The sequence below is a fragment of the Pinus tabuliformis genome, chromosome 5_2, assembly GCF_031772625.1.
Source record: "Pinus tabuliformis cultivar Carrire ecotype Pingquan chromosome 5_2, CPIR1, whole genome shotgun sequence".
In the NCBI taxonomy this organism is placed as follows: domain Eukaryota; kingdom Viridiplantae; phylum Streptophyta; class Pinopsida; order Pinales; family Pinaceae; genus Pinus; species Pinus tabuliformis.
Window position 1 is genome coordinate 779,970,779 of NC_142306.1, and position 10,541 is coordinate 779,981,319.

At 37.7% G+C, this 10,541-nt stretch overlaps 2 pseudogenes; both read left to right on the forward strand.

Moving 5' to 3' along the window:
* The first annotated feature begins 721 nt into the window (after nt 1-721).
* LOC149161596 (L-type lectin-domain containing receptor kinase V.9 pseudogene) lies at nt 722-1,177 on the forward strand (annotated as a pseudogene).
* Nucleotides 1,178-1,228: 51 nt separating this feature from the next.
* On the forward strand, nt 1,229-2,398 carry LOC149161597 (L-type lectin-domain containing receptor kinase IV.1 pseudogene; annotated as a pseudogene).
* The last annotated feature ends 8,143 nt before the right edge of the window (nt 2,399-10,541 follow it).

Here is a 10,541-nt window from a genome sequence, read left to right on the forward strand (position 1 = left end):
ATACTAACAATAAAAGAAATGTATAATTTTCAAATAATTTCGCAGCTATTCTACTGTATTTAGGCTACTGTAATTTTCAGTTAACAATAATATCATGGAAGTATATTCACTGTTGAAATAATTTCTCCAGAAACTTCTACTTACCTGGTCCGCCTGGGTTGTAGATGCGCTACAGAAGTTCACCTGTATCCTTTGTTTGCTCTTGACCACCCAACCATGAGATCCGTCGCCAGGACTGGGATCTCCCCCCGAGCTATCTTGCAGGCCCAAAGCCCTCAACAAGATACATGCAACTTGTGCCTGGTTATCTGGTCCTTACCAGACTTAACCAATTTTTCCTTCTGGCTGTCCTTACAGCCTAGAATTTTTGTCTCTCCCTTCCCTTTTCCCTGGAGACCTTTCCAGTTAGGGAAGGTAGTTTGTGCAGTTTTCACAACTGATTCCCTCTTCCAATCTTCTTTTCAGAAGTTGCCAACATTTCAAGAAGTATATATTTCTTTAATATATATATTTTAATTCACAATAATAAAAATAATATGGTTAAAGTTTTAAAAACAGTCTTCCAATTCTGTCTTTTACCACAGTAAAATTCCAATATTTACATTCTCCGGGGTCATCAGACAATGGAACCAACTTGATTTTGGATGCCGGTGCTTCAGTCATCGGCTCCGAATCCGTGCTCCACGTGACAGATCGCTCTCATTCCATACTCGGCTGCGCGATGTATTCAAATCCTGTGCAGATGAAAAGCAACGAGACGCTTTTCTCCTTCAGCACGACCTTCGTCTTCACCACTGTGCCTCCTTCTTCGGACGCAAGTGGCCACGGAATGGCCTTCATTCTCACGCCCTATAATTCTTCCCAGGGTGCTCAGCCGGCGGTGTATCTGGGCTTACTTAACTTTATCAGAAACGGGCAGCCATACAATCACTTCTTCGCGGTGGAGTTTGATACGAGCAAGAATGAGGAATTTGATGACCCCGACGACAACCACGTGGGCATGGACATCAACAGCCTCGTTTCTGTGAAGAGCGTGGCTGCCGGGTACTGGAATGGGGAGGAGTTCCGTGGATTTAGACTCAAGAGCGGACAGAACATACAGGCCTGGATCGATTACGATCATATTCAGAGCCAGCTGAACGTGACCATCACGGTGGCCGGCTTGCCGAGACCGTAGAAGCCGCTGATATCTCTGAAAGTCGATTTGCAAAGCGTTCTGCAAGAGAAGATGTTCGTTGGCTTTTCGGTGTCTACTGGTCACGAATTAGTCGAAGACCATTACGTTCTTGCATGGACCTTCACCACCCAAGGCACGACACCTCCGTTGGATATCTCGCGTCTCCCTTTGTTTGCTAACAAGGATTCCAAGCGTCCGAGTGTGGGGTTGAAAGCCGGCGTTATGGTGGCCGCTCTGGTTGTCTTCTCGTTGGCCATTGCGGCTGTGTTTCTGAAGAGAGCGAAATGCATGGAGAAAATGGAAGAATGGGAAAAGGAATTTTGGCCCAATAAATTCACTTACAAGGATCTCAGAATTGCCACGAAAGGGTTCCGGGACGAAAACATTTTGGGCCACGGGGGTTTCGGCAGGGTTTATAGAGGCGTTCTCCCGGGCAGCGGCGAGGAAGTCGCAGTAAAATGCATAACGAAGGAGTTCACGGAGGGAATGAAGGGATTCTTGGCAGAGATCACAAGCATGGGGCACTTGCGGCACCGGAATCTTGTTCAGCTCCGGGGATGGTGCAGGAAGCAGAAGCAGCTATTCATCGTTTACGACTACATGCCCAACCGCAGCCTCGATAAACTCATATTTGGGAACCCGACAACGGTACTGCCGTGGCCTCGGCGATACGCGATTCTGAAGGGTGTGGCGGCGGGGCTGCTGTATCTGCACGAGGGATGGGAGAAGAGGGTCATCCACAGAGACATCAAGTCAAGCAACGTGTTGCTGGATTCGGAGCTCAACGGGCGGCTGGGGGACTTCGGGCTCGCCCGACTGTATGAACACAGCGCAAATCCTGATACGAGTCATGTGGTGGGAACACTTGGGTACATTGCTCCGGAGTTGATACGCACGGGAAAAGCCACCGCTAGGTCGGACGTGTTTAGCTTCGGGGTTACGCTATTGGAGGTGGTGTGCGGGAGGAAGCCCGTAGATCCGTCCAAAGACGGAGAGGAGATGATACTAGTGGAATGGTTGCGGGAGCTATTCAGCAAGGGAAGGCTGCTTGATGTGCCGGATCCAAAGTTGGGGAAGCTTTATGATGTGGAGGAGATGGAGAGAGTGTTGAAACTTGGGTTGTTGTGTTCCCATACCGATCCAGAGAGCAGGCTGGGGATGCGCCATGTTTACCAAATACTAGAAGCCAAAGATCGTCTTCCAGACCTCTGCTCTGCTTGAATTAACGTGAAAGTCTTCTGGGTAGGTCTCCCATTGGTAGTATTCATCATGTATACCGCTGATGTTATGGTGAAAATGTGCAGCAATATGTGCTCTAATCTGCCGATTATGAACTCTCCATAGGTGTAGCATACTTCTCTTTTCTCATATCAAAAGGCCCGACGTTAATATATGCTATGTAGGCGTTTAAGGTATAGGGATAACAATGAGTACCCTCCGATTGAATGGGAGACGCATGATCTCCATGATTGGTACTATGTAATTAAAATAAGTTATTCCAAACTATATGGTTGATACAAATAAATTGACTAGGTGGACAAAATTCTAGAATAAAATATTATTGCTTAAATTTATATAACCAAAGTAAACTTTTAAGTTTGGGTGATTGTCCATGCAAACCATGACAATTACCCGTTATAAGGAATACCACTTCTACTGCAGGCAATGAGAATTTGGTAGGGGCTAAGTACATCATGGCTTAATCTGTATAGAAGTATTTGTAATATTCTTTTTCTTGAGTCCCCTTATGTATGGTGTGGCTATGATGGACCTCCAACGTTGGTGGAAACCTAGTTATAAGAGTGAAATAACATGTTTTCGTATGAGACCGAAAAAGTTTGATATTGATGATATTTTTGTGGTATTTCCCAATGATATTTGCGCTTGGGATTTACCATTTTTTTCTCGTTTTTAGCCCAGAGTCTTTTAAAGGAACAAAATAACTCTTTTGATATAAAAAAAATTGAAATTTGTTCAAATAAAATAAATAAAAGCTGGATAGAAAAATAAAAATAATTTTTTTAGAAAATTGGAGAGATCTATCAAGTCTTTAAAAGAATAAAGACTTCTATAAGATTGGAGAGAGTTTGATCAAGCATTTTAAAAGTGAAGAGGAGTAACATGTTTGGATCAACCTGTATTTGTTTATCATATTGATATTTTGTAGAAAAAGTTTTGTGATCAGTTACATTTTTTGAGCGGTGATATGTTTTTGGTGGATCCATTCACGTTTCACAAGTGTTTCATTGTTTTAGTTTAGCAATTTTATGAGCAATTGTGCATGCCATTGGTAAGGGCTCCATTATTAATTATATTTCTATGTATTGTTTTTTCTAGCTATTAATAAAAAGATCTATTTTAAATACAGATCTAGCATGAGCCGAGAGGGATCCAATTTCTTCATTTGCAAATTTTTTTTATGAGCAGAAATTTATTTAAATGATTTATATAGTTATTTTTCTTTTATATTTTTAAAATTTTTATTTTGCCCGACATAAAATTTCAATTTTGATAACAAAGGGACAAAAAGTTACACATGGCTCTGTAATGAACCTCTCGCAATAAATGACTACATTATTCAAATTGTGTTTTTGTTTATTACACTTGTTTTAATTCTAGTAAATGTTATTTAAATTAGGTATAGCGTAGACTTGTAGGTGTAAACAATTTTAAATATCAGTTGAATTAAAAAATAATAAAATGTTAAAAATTATATTGGAGATAAGTGTAAACATTTAAATGTTGACTCAATTAATAATTTAAAGTTAAAAGTAATGTAAACCCAATATAAACATTTACATAAAAGTTGGTGAAAAATAATAAACAAAAAGTTAAAAAAAAATAAAAAATAAAAATAAAAATAAAATAAAATAAATATAAACTCCAATATGGGTGATGAATGTAAACATTTAAATGTTGGTTTAATTAATAATAAAAAGTTAAAGTAATTAAAATAATAAAATTCAGTTTGTTATATTTAGATTTTGTTATTAACTTGTGACTAGGCTTTGTTACAATATCATGGGCCAATACCATAGCTTATCACTACTACATGTCCAAAAACCGTAACTTATTTCACAATCAAAATATTTTATAACTTATGACTAAATTCTTAACCATGGATATTCACCCCACTTTATCCTTGATATTATTAACTTATAAATAGACTTTGTTACAACACCATGTGCCAATACCACATGCATAGAAAACATAACTTATTTCACAATCAAAATATTTTATGAGTTGTCTTTAGTGGGACTTTTTGGAAGCTTTTCAGGTGGATTTCTCGCTAATTTCAATCCGGGCAGGAATTTATTGAAATTACAAGTTTGATGGGTAACTCGTTCACAATCCAAGTGCCAATTATAAGTTTGATGGGTAACTCCTGCACAATCGAAGTGCCTAATTACAAGTTTGATGCGTAACCCTGCAAAATCCAAGTTCCCTAGGGGTCTTTGAGGGTGTTGAATCCATATATAGAGTAAAAGAAGTAGTTTAAATAATACAAATCAAGATTTCACCTCAATTTTTTTCGCCCCGCCACTAGAAAGTCCAAAAAGTCCCACTAAAGACAACTCCAATATTTTATAACAATATGACAAGATTCCTAAACATGGATATTTACCCATCATTTTACCATGTATATTATTGAATTTTGAATAGGCTTTCTTACAATACCATGGACCAATACCATGACTTATCAATACCACATGCCCAAACAACATAACTTATTTCACAATGAAAATATTTTATAACCATATGAAAAGATTCTTAACCATGGATATCCACCACCACTTTGCCATTGATATTATGAACTTCTAAATAGGCTTTGTTACAATCTCATGGGCTAATATCATGGCTTATCAATACCACATTCCCAAAAATCATAATTTATTTCACAATCAAAATATTTTATAACAATATGACAAGATTCTTAACCATGGATATTCACCCACACTTTATCATGGATATTATTAACTTTTAAATAGGCTTTGTTACAATACCATGACTTATCACTACCACATGCCCAAAAACCATAACATATTTCACAATCAAAATATTTTAGAAATATTTTATTTTAATTTATTTTTATAACATTTTTTTAATTAAATCTAAGAGGTAAAAGGTTATAATTACTTTTGAGATATATCTAAACTCTCTATCCTCATTACTACTAACAATATTCCCATAGAAATTAAATCAAGGCTTTAATAAAATTAAAAATGAGAATAATTTTATCTATAAAGTTGTGGAATTAATATAATATAAATAAATATTTTTAAGAACTAGAATAGATCCATTTTAGCCAAGGATCCAAGTGATGTTATCAAGCAAATTGACTAAAAATAATAAAGGAAGGATACTGCATGATTCTTTTAAGTTTTTCATTATTGTATTTTCTTTGACATGATTGATCCAAAATATGGGTTTAATATTTTACAACCAAATGTGTTTTTTTAATTTAGATACTTTCTTAAACACAATACAATGAGATCGAATTTAAGAGAGAGGAGGGAAGAGGGATGGGGAAAGGGGGAGGCAGATAGTGAAAAATATGAGCTAGAGTATAAAGAGAGAGTGATGGTGGGGCGAGAGAGAGGGAGAGGGAGGAAGGAAGAGAGAGAGGAGGGTAGAGAGAGAAGGAGAGAGGAAAGAAGAGCGAGAGAAGGAGAGAGATGGAGTTCGAGGGGGGAGAGAGGGAGGAAAGATGAAAGACATAGAGAGATAGAGGTGGAGAGAGAGAGGGAGTAACAAGGGAGAGATGTAGAGAGAGTGAGTAACAAGGGAGAGATGTAGAGAGAGTGAGTGAGAGATGAGAGGATGGAAGAGAGAGAATAGGAGAGGAAAGAGATAGGGAGAGAAGGGGAAGAGAGAGTCAGAGATGGAGACACATAGATGGAAGGGAGAGAGAGGAGAGAGAGGGGGATATAGTGACACAATTGGAGGGAAGAGAGAGAGAGAGAGAGAGAGAGTTATGGAGGGGAGAGGCATAGTCAGGTGGGAGAGAAAGGGAGAGAGAGAAAGTAAGAGAGAGATGACTCAAGGGAGAGATGGAGTTGGAGAGGGAGAGAGGGGGAGGGAAGAAGAAAGACAGAGGGAGAAAGGTTGAGAGAGAGTAGTGACAAAGTAGAGGAGAGAGAGTGAGGGAGAGAGGAGAGAGAAGGGGAAGAGAGAGTGGGAGAGGCAGAGGAAGAGGGAGGGAGAGTGAGATAAATAGATATGGAGATAGAGTGTGTATGTTTGAGGGGTGAGATTGTTGAAAATAGCAACAAGAAATTTTAAATATAGAAGTGCTAAAATTAGCATTGTTATAAATAGCATTTTGGGATACATTCCAATTTTAGTTAGTCCCTCAACTAAAATTGAGAATTAAAATTCGAATTTGATCTTAGCAGCTGTTTGAAAAATAATTAATTAATTCCACCTGAGTTAATTAGTTGGAGAAAATCAAACATGAAGTCTATGTGGAGACATGCAATAGTTATCCCTTTGATTGAGGAAGTTATCCATCAATTAAGGAGATAAGGTTCAGTTGTAATTAGTTAGCTCAGTTAATTGAGTTAAGTCCAGTTAGATTAGTTCCAATAGTTGGAGGAACTAATTGTGAGTTTAGTTAGTTAATTCATTCATGAAAGTAACTACTGCACATCAGATAATTGAATATTCTGTCATAAATAACTCATGCATGTCAGTTTAGTCAGAGACCTAGTTGAGATAAGATGATGGGATAATGTACTATCAGTTGCAGGAATATTTCTGTGAGGATATTTCTTGCATGTAGAAGGAATTCATTTCTTGGAGGATTGCACAATTAGATCAAAGGTCAGAGAGTGTGTGAGAGGTAATTTCACACAGGTGGTAGTTTCTGGACCCCAAGAGAAACTACGCAAGGAAATAGGAGGCTTGGAGGATTGAAGGAAGACATATGTTGTGTCTATTCAGTCTATGATCTATGTCGAGGGATTGTACTGAGAGCTAGATAGATTTTGAGCTAAAGCTTCATGTAATCTTTGATATGTTTCGACTTGTTTGCTATACAGATAGAGGGGGTTTTAGTTGAGGCTTTCCCTAGGTTATTCTTCTATGTTCATGTGTGATTGAATTCCCATTATCTATTATATGTGTTCTTAATTGATTGTGCTCAAATTGATAAATCTTCTGCAAGTTTTGTTTGTAGAAGTAGATCTAGTATATTACTTTAGTACATTGCATTATTAGGTGATCTACAGTGGTAAATTCTACATGGTATCAGAGCAAAGGTGATCAAAGCGAAGAAAAATATACAAAGAAGGGAGAAGTTCCAAGTTTGAAGTTCCTGATTATAGAATTCAAATTCTTATCACATCTCAAATTTCACCAATGGGGTTCAACAGTTTAAGACTTGAGTATGCCCTTGATGGCAGCTCAAATTATATAGCCTGGAAGGATCACATGGAAGAGGTATTAGAGGAAAACAGTCTAAAGGACTTCATTGATCAAGAAGTCCCCAAGCTAGCAGCAACGAATGCCCAAGAATTGGCAGAATGGAACAAATGTGTGGCTAGAGAGAGGAGAATCCTTCTGGAGGGAGTTCAAGACCACATAGTCTCGAGTCTCCATGGGAAGGAGACACTATTTTCAATGTGGAAAACATTGAAAGATCTATATCAGAAAAACAGTGATCAGAGGAAGCTGGCGCTGAAAGACAAGCTTCGAAAAATCAAGTGTGAAAAGGGCAATACGATCTATACATATATGAACAAGCTCACCAGCTACAGGGATGAGCTTGGAAGTGTAGGGATCATGGTAGCTGATGACGACATGGTGAGTCTTGCTCTCCTCGGTCTTCTTAAGAGTTGGCATGGTTACCGAGACTCGGTAAATGGAAGAGAGAAACTGCCAGATTGGGAATGACTTTGGTCAGATCTGATGCAAGAGGAGATAAGAAGAAGCACCAGAGATGGATCTTCATCAAAACAAGATGATGAAGAAAATCTAGCCTTAGCTAGTAAGGCAAGTGTTAGCCTCACTCTCTTAAAAACAATTATAAATCCAAATAAAATAATTAATTAAATTAAATCATGAGAGTTAGTTTCTCAAACTAAGGAGTTTAGGTAGGAGGAGAGATTCTGTCCAACTAATTCTCCTAAATTAGTGTGTAAGTTGAGAAAATGTCTCAACCAAGTGAGTCTAAGATAGATGCACTATCTTAAGACCAATTGCTCATATATTTAAATGTATTATTAAATTATTTGAATAAGAGAGATTTACATGAGCATGAGAGACTACATGATGGCTCTCTGCCTTTTCCGCCAGTTTGTCTTTTGTGTGTTACTGGTCTGATTATTGTGTGTTGATTTGTTGTGTGTGTGTTTAATATGGTTCAATGGTTTCAACATGTGGAATCGGAGATACGCGAGACCTATGTGAGGCTGCATACTTATATTGACTGCCTGAGAGCTACATGAGGCTATGTACTTGTATTGGCGTGAGAACCGCAAGAGAGCTATTGCTAGGGAGGAGGCTGCACTCAAAGCCTTCAACAGGAGCCTACAGTTGTGGAGGTTTTGGCTACCATGGTTGAGGTGACATTTAAAGAGGAGGGCCCTTCGGATGGTAAAAGAGCACATAAAACTTCTATTCGAGTTGTTAAACGCTGATAATCAGATGGGGAATTGTAATTTCATTTCTTCTAATTTACTTCCCAAGGATTTCAACACAACATGTATTATAAACTAGAACTTCTCAATTCTGCAACTTAATTTTCTTTTTCCATTTTCTTCCAAAATTTTTTGCCTATATGAAACAATCGTTCTTACTAGTTGTTTCAACATTAGGGAAGTTATTATTTTCCCAAGCTCTTTTTATTGAAAGAAAAAGGCAGCCTTGTGCAATAACTATCGAGAGACTCTATGTGGTAGTCAGTATTTTAACAGTAGTGTTGTTCAGTGAGTAAGTGAGTAAGTAAGGTTGATGTAGAGCAGTCGCAAAGATGTGGGTTAATGGTTAGATGGGGTGTATACTTGAAAACCACACCACCAATAAGATCTTGTGAGCATCAAGGGATGTGAGCCAATTGCATGATCTAGCATTCGCCCTTGGTTAATTGCTGTTATTAGACATATCCTTGTTCGCTGGCTGGGGGTCGCCATGATTTAAATTAAGTTTTTCATATTGATCTCAATGGTTAATGGGGATAGGCATGGTACTGAAAACTGCCTAGAAACCGCATACACATCTACAGTAAATAAAATCAGAATTATGATCTTGGCTGGGCATTAAAGAGTTTGGTGAAGAATTTTTTTTTTTATTCTTGTGTCATAATTTCGTACGCTGGACTAGGAAGCTATAACATGAGGTCAACATTGCCACGCGATCAGCAGGGAACATAGGCATATTAACCACATGAGGACATTCGAATGCTGAGGCTACTTTCTCCAGTTTCAAAAAAAATGAACTACTTTTGGGCTACTTTTGGGCTTCAAGGACCGCTTCCCCTATATGCCATGGAATATATATTCCAGACAGGATGAGATACATCATTAGTGTAGCACTTTCTGTGTAGAAAACAATGTGCACTGCATGAAAACCTATGTAGTGTGAAGCCCTGCATTGAAGATCCTAACACGTTGCGTTGAAATATTGCGTGGAAGACCTGCAATGCAATGAGGGAGTGGCTTATGTCCAAGTCAAAGGTAAAATAATTAAATGGATAAGGTCATTGAAAAGTCTTCAACCAATTATTTTTTTATGGTGGGTATTTTACTTTATGCTTTTACATGCATAAATTGTAATCTGTTTGAAAGAAAACATTAGATCACTTTTAAGTGATTTCATAAAGTTTTAAAATATTTTAATGGGATTTCTGTAAAAGAATTTTAAAAAGCAAAGATTTGTAGTGGAGCGATAAGATGTATATTTTGTATGGGAGCAATAAGAAGATATTTGGGGAGAGATAAGGTAAATTTATTTTTGTAATTTTGGAGCAATAAGTGTGCATTTTTTAAGTGTCGAGTGACAAGTGTTGAAGAAAGTAGGTGAGTCTTTTTTGAAGACAAATCGTTTCAAGGAGTTCTCATTGTTTGAGAAATTTCATTCACGATGTTGTGAAGGTGAAGATTGATGTACTTCAATATTTAATAAAGACATAATTTTTTGTGGTGCTTGTGTCCTAGATCCGCCCAAAATTGAATAAGGGGATCTTAGGTACACCATGTGTATGCTTGCATGACTTGTGTCGATTTTCTAAAAATGCTCTTTTTCTTATGCTTCAACAAAACAACTACATGCACATAAGAAAAGTTTACATCTACAAGTCATCAATCAAGCTCCTAAAATTAAAGCTCCCATAATCAATTAAGTTCATACGCACAAAGCGTTACAT